Raw genomic sequence first — 6,419 nt, 5'->3', positions numbered from 1 at the left:
ACCTATGGGTGTAGTCCAGCCTCCTGTGGATGTAGTCCCACTCTTGGCTGTAGTTCTGCCTATGATGTGACCTTATCAGGTCTTTTCTGATAATCATTTTAAGTGATTTGCAAATAGAGTACATTCAAATCATAATCGGTGCAAACACAGTCTAGAGATGTACTCAGTCATTAAAATTAAACAGAGATTTTTACAGAAACAATCAAAATTATGAAAATCAGCTTCAGTTCTCATTTTCACGAGAGAAGGTTGATACAAATGTACTTCAAATTACGATAGCCAGTAAAAAAGTCACATCTTAAATTCTGAAAAGGAAAACAATATGTGGACATACTGTATTTTTTACACATTATGTGTCTTCTAGTTGTGTATGATGCACTGCTTTAATTGTGGAATTCTGGGGGAAGATTGGCTCAATTCAATGTCCAAGAGAGCTTCCATAAGACAAACGGACAGTCCTCTGTATCACTAAAAACAGAAGAAATGCAGTCATTTCTCATGGACACACAGCACCGTTCATTGATGGATGACAGCCTTCAGTTAGAGAAAAAATGTTTTTCTATTACAGCACTACAAAATGACCAAATAGAAAACACTTTCCATTCCTAATTAGGGACATTATTCAAACAGTCGCTCCGTTGTCAAGCAGCGCAGTTTCTTGTGTTCTCAATCCTTAACAGTTCCTTTATATCTATAGTAAGGGGAAATAAAATAGCCCTTGCTGGTTGTGGATATTTTGTGTAATCAAGTTCAAATATGTTAATCAGTTTTTATCGGCCTTTCTGTTCTTATGTTAAAAGAATTTTGATATGTTGTTTTTACTTAGGGAAAACACACACAAGAAAACAGGAACGGCAACAGTCTACAGCTGAAATACCTTAAATACCATACAATAATTCGATGCATTGGCAAAAAATATTCATTCCAACCCTTTTACCATACTGTATGGTGCAGAACAATATGTGCCAGTCAACCAATACAGATGCCAACCAAACAGCGTAATTGTAACAAAATTCCAATGCATTAATTTAACAGCTAACCAACAGACTTGTATACTAAATTCTACATTAGTCAGTTAAGGTTGGACTATCAGCAAGTCAGTTCAGCTGTAGGAAAATAGTATATTTTTAATATAAAATTCCATGTACTTTTCAGCAAACTAACAATGTTCAATGCATATCCCATAACTGCACTGTAGCCTTACAGTATATCCTCTACAAACAGAGGGTTGAGAAGAAGGCCAAGAGTGTGTGTCTCACCCCCTCCATTGTGAATCTAGGAAATGCCTCTGTGTTCCCAGGTGTAAAAGTAACAGACACAGGAAATCTTTCATCCCTGCTGCAATCGCACTCTCAAACAATGTAAAGTAACTCTCTTATCTGCGGTATTAACACTATTGGACTGTTTTCTTTGTTGGTAGTGTTTGTCTGTCCTTGTCTGTTGTTTTTCACTGTGAATTATTCCCCCAGGGGATAGTAAGGCTTGAATTGACATTGAATTGTATACTGGGATTTTAAATGCAGGAGAATTCCCCATGAAAACTCTGCAATGACCACAGATATGTCACACGAGGTTGCCAAAATGGCTTCTAAATCCCAGAGTGTAAATAGTTCACCTTTGAGTAGCTTCTTCGTGGGGCATAACTGCTTGAATAACACTTTTGCAATGTATAATTCTTCCATGGGCTTTGTTAATGAAATTTGTGTTATATATTTGAGTGTAGATGCATGTCTCTGTGTATAGTTCAGAGAAGAAGTGGTAGTTGCTCAGCAGGGAGTTAACAATAATGGTAAAAGCAGTAGAATATTGATGTGTGGTAGCTGCTAGCTTCTCTAAAGCCTTTATTATGCTTTTTTTAAAAAAAAAAACTTCCATTATTTATAGCTATTTAATATTGGGAAGTCTTTAGTTTTATGAAGAAAACATCTTTATAATAGGTGGTTTCCTGTCTTTTCGTTGTTGGAGTGTGCGAAATTCCTCATTGCCACACTGCCTGAGCCAAGGACCTTCCAAATATGGTGATAGAGTGACTTAATGCCACCCTGCTGGATAAAAGTGGAAGTGCTATTGGGGAACTTTTTTGAAGACTTGTGGGTGAACCCCTTTGAGTTGCCAGTCAAGGACACCTGACTACAGCAGCAGCCACATTGCTGCTGTGAATGAAGGAGGCTTGGAGACCTGAGCTAGAGTCAGAATACTCTCGAGAGGGGGACGGGGAAGATGAGCTGCCATCGCTCATCTCAGCCAAAGGCCAAGGTTCTCAGCTCGTGGCCAGACAAAGGAGACGAGGACTTCACTGGAGTCTGCATCTTTCCCAGTATCTCATTGTGAAGGTGAGGATGTCGAGTCAGCCCCAGCAATAACCTGATGAAAGGGAGGGTGTATCCATGGGACAACTGTGGAGAAGAGTAAGTACCCACGGCTGCAGGCAACTGCACAAATGATGGTCAAGGAAAGGAGTGATGGTTGAGCCAGAAGGGTGATGCTTGTCCGGGCTATTTCCCTCTCGTTGTTTATACATTGCTATGCAAAAGACTTACACTCACCTCTTTCTGTTCAGTTTTAAGGGCCCCTATGTAGCAGGTTAACCCGTGAAAGGAATGCAATAACCTAGTGTCTGACACTAGGGGCCACCAAAAATGTGTCTTCGACGATGTTTAAATAGTTTAACCTCAGTGATATCGTTAATTGTTTTTGAATTAGCCGTTCATCATGGTTCCTGTATTTATATAAGTATATGTTTGCTGGTAGACTAGAGAGAAAGCAGTACTGGGGAGAAGGTAGCTACACTTTGTAAAGTTTTGGTTTCAAGTAGTCTTCCTTTTTGGAAAGAAAACAGCTTGCAGTGAAGTAACCTCCTGTAAAGATTTTGATATCATGGGTGAAGGTCCTAAGAGCCAACCAGAATCAAACAACAAGGTAAGAGAAAATATTGGGACTGTGCTACAGTACAATGTGTAAATCAACAAACTTGTGTTTTTTACTACGCATATATCACCATTGCCAAATCAACAAAGCTGTACATTACTCCGTATATACAAATCTATACCACGGGACTAAAGCATATATATTTAATTAATATTCTATTTAATTATTAACTAATACATTCCAATGCATCATGTCAATGTCAATATTGTTCTTTACTTGTAAACAAATATTTAATTTTGTAATCAGCCTTGCCTTTACCTAGGCATTTTAAACTTTCTTTGAGTAAATATATCTTTTTTAATGAAGAAAGTTAACGGTATCCCTGCTGTTATGCTTCAGTTAATTTCCCTATGACATTATAGTCTCCACTTATCTGATGATACAGTATGTAAGAAAAGAGATGGTCTCCTGAGTAATATAATGGCCAAGTTAATGTTCAGTCTTATCCATCTACACATAGTTCTAGCTTGGGAGTAAAATACAAATAATCATATTTCATTGTTACAATAAGTGAAAGCTTTAATAAAGAGCAAGGGGAGTCATGGCAAATTATGTCCTGTAGATCATGTCTAGCTTTGAGGTTTTAGAGGGTCTACATGTAAGCCAATTCTGGCCCAAAGCAAAGCCCAAAACACGAATTTATTTTCCTTTAATTTTGATAATTTAGAAGGAAACGATCTGCACTATGTGTGAGGACACTAATTTCAATTCAAATGGTAAAAACAGAAAACCTCCATTAATAAAAAAACAAATGTTCACTAGCAACCATTAAGAAGAGTTTTTTAATGAGGAAGAATTAACAGCTGACATGGGGAAGAACACAAGAGACCTGAGTGCTTGACTGATGATTTTCCATGACCTGCACGCCAATGGCAGCAGGCTCTCAAACTCGGTATTACAGTGATAATAGTGACATAAACACTGCCACTGCTGTGCGTCATTCAGGTGACGAATGACTCCCATCATCAATCCTTTTCAGCTAATCCCGGCTAATGGTCATTCAGAGTTCAGCTTTTCTCATTATAAAGATGTTTGCAAATAAAAAAAAATAAAATCAGAAAATGGATTGTTTTGTCAAATCGACTTTTTATGTTTTTGAAGTACTATTTGTTTATGTTTTTCCACTTCAACTGAAATTACATTTCAGCAATGCTGTGCTTTTTTATGGGTCCTCTGAGTGCAGTGTCATAATCAAACACACCATGCATTCATGTTTGTGCTGTTTTAGTCTGTATCGTGTTAACATTTCAACTTTGTATTTCAGGAGGTTTTATTTAGGACAGGAAATTTCAGTTTCAGAAAGCCGCTGCTGTTGACAGCAATACCCACTTTGTGTGTCAGAAATCCCCTCCCTAAAAAGAAAGCAATATCTCAGTCTTTTTAGTACAGGTTCATCAGAGTGAAACAGTAGCATCTCGATCTTGTATCTGTCAGAAACAATTTCTGCTCTGGAAGTGAGGTGAAGCAAAATGTCAAAATATTTGAATAATCTGCACTGAAGCCTCAAAAAAGGGGGGAAATAGGAGGATATGTGTTAAATGTAAGATTGCCTTTCCTGAGAAGTATATGAAATTATTCTTGAGGGAGGTGGGGTCTCCTTCAGATGAAATAGTAGTATTATAAAAAAATATAATCTTTTTGTAACATTTCGGAAAATACAGCCATTCAGAAATTGCTAATTACATATGAATTTGAGTATACTTGCATACAGTAAATGCAACGCTGAATTCTTAATCTTGAAACTAAAATATATACCTTATTTTTAAAAATATTTTTGTATTATTTTTAAAGTGTAAATGGAGAACAAATATAGGTGGGATAAAGATCTGCTGCCCAGTAACAAGAAAAGTTATCAAATTATAGGACACTGGCCAGTTTTTCTGATCTGTGGTCTTCTTCTTTGCATCTTTTTGGCTTTCTCATTTCTTTCTTGATTTGAAAGTATAAGTCATATTCGTATTCGATATTCAACGTTATTTGTACCTCCACTATCATAACAGGCTAATTATATAGTAATTCAATTACAGATGTGGAAATTAAAGACATAATTACATAGAGAAACAAATGCTGATTTATTATTTTAATTGATGTGAAGATTAAGAGGAGACATAATTCTGAATCTTCCAAAATTAAGCTACAAAATAAAGTGTCAAGTCTGTGTAGTGGACATATCAGACCTGTCTTCTTATCTTTGACATTTGTCATTAGAAAGTAATACAGACTTCGGAGGACAAACTGCTATTTGTAATTGCTCATACATACAAGGAACTTTGGTAATATCAGAAAATACCTTTTTTAGAATTGTCAGTCCTGAAACTATAGGATTTACACAGTTTGACTTTTGGAATTTGCATTAAATCGAGAGACCAAAACACGTAGCATTCCCTGCCAAAACACTGAAAGTTCCAAGTGCAGGAACCATATGTAACTCCATTGTATATAAATAGACAGTTTTATGTCTCTCTGTTACAGTTTATATTGTCTTTTCAGTAGTGTGTACTCAGGTAAGATACAATATGTAAGGTACTGTATAATGTAGAAATGTACAGATTAAAATAGAAAAATGAGAAACATTTTGATTCCCTGGTTAGTGAAACAGTATTTTAACAATGACCCACAATATGGAACACTGATACATTACAATTCAAATTATGCATTCATGGCAAATATCGGAGTTTCTTTGGCTTGGAAGATAACATGCCTCTGTACTACACAATAGTGTATGTAAAAAAATGATCTCAAGTGAAAAAATTTGCCAGAGGTCTGAAAGACACTGGGAGTTGACCTTAGTGCCAACAGGGATTCTGGAGGAGAGATAAGCGAATCTATGCACTGGCACTGACACAAAAGGCGCACAGTAGTGTGTTCTTTAATGCCGATGTGCAATTGAGAAAACAAATGAACTGACAGTGTATTTAACTATTTTGTATTAATACAGTGTTTTAAGTCCTGCCTTGTCTATAGTGCCTCTGGGGTAAGCTCTGGGTTGCCACGGTGATCCAATTCTGTTAATGGATGGACGGATAATCTTGTGAAACAAAGTGGTCAAGCTTTCAAGTGAAGTATTACTGTGCGCAGTGAGTAACAACCATGTATTTTTATGAACTGTGCATAGAAAAAAAAATACACTTAACATTGATATTCTTGTTTGGTCCTTTTAAATGTGTATTTGAGATGTTTCTGTTTTATGACTGTAGGCTTTTATACAAGTTGAAAGTAAATTATTTTATATTTTTGTAGTTATGAACACGGTTGAAGCACATTTTTGTCTTTCAGGCCTTCCTGGAAACACATTAATTTGACCTGTGGTTATCTAGATTTTTTTTAACGTTTGCCAATATTTCCAATATTTTCCAATATTCAACTGTTTAAAATATACTATATTATTAACTCACTTCTTGTAAAAAAGAGATGTGCCCATCCAATGTTGGAAAAATCTTTTGCTAAAACACACAACAAACCCACAAGCCCTATTGTAAACTTCTGTAAAT

This window comes from Atractosteus spatula, chromosome 2, assembly GCF_055471065.1.
Source record: "Atractosteus spatula isolate fAtrSpa1 chromosome 2, fAtrSpa1.hap1, whole genome shotgun sequence".
NCBI lineage: Eukaryota > Metazoa > Chordata > Actinopteri > Semionotiformes > Lepisosteidae > Atractosteus > Atractosteus spatula.
Note: the sequence above shows the minus strand (reverse complement) of the source record.